Genomic DNA, 365 nt, shown 5'->3' on the forward strand with positions numbered 1-365 from the left:
ATTGATGCTCTTTTCTTTGATGGAGGAGTTTTAGATAAACTTTTGTTGCTTTTGTTTAAACAAACAGATCATATTACAGACCCACGTATGCAGTTGTTTATTTATTTTATTCTCTGTTTTTTTCTCTATCTTTTTCTCTATCTTTTTATGTATTTATTTATGTATTTATGTTTATATTTATCTTTATTTATATTGATGCTCTTTTCTTTGATGGAGGAGTTTTATATAAACTTTTGTTGCTTTTGTTTAAACAAACAGATCATATTACAGACCCAGGTACCTTTCTTTTTGTTTATTTGTTTTTGTTTTATTCTCTGTTTTTTTCTCTATCTTTTTCTCTATCTTTTTATGTATTTATTTATGTA

At 24.4% G+C, this 365-nt stretch overlaps 1 protein-coding gene across 1 annotated transcript in view; it reads left to right on the forward strand.

Moving 5' to 3' along the window:
* Positions 1 to 365, forward strand: part of EMH_0044910 (uncharacterized protein) — a gene marked incomplete at both ends in the record, with an annotated part of 9,499 nt that overhangs the window by 8,307 nt on the left and 827 nt on the right. The gene's annotated exons all lie outside the window — the stretch shown is intronic.

The sequence above is a fragment of the Eimeria mitis genome, genomic scaffold (genome assembly GCF_000499745.2).
Source record: "Eimeria mitis Houghton genomic scaffold, Emh_scaff1870, whole genome shotgun sequence".
NCBI lineage: Eukaryota > Apicomplexa > Conoidasida > Eucoccidiorida > Eimeriidae > Eimeria > Eimeria mitis.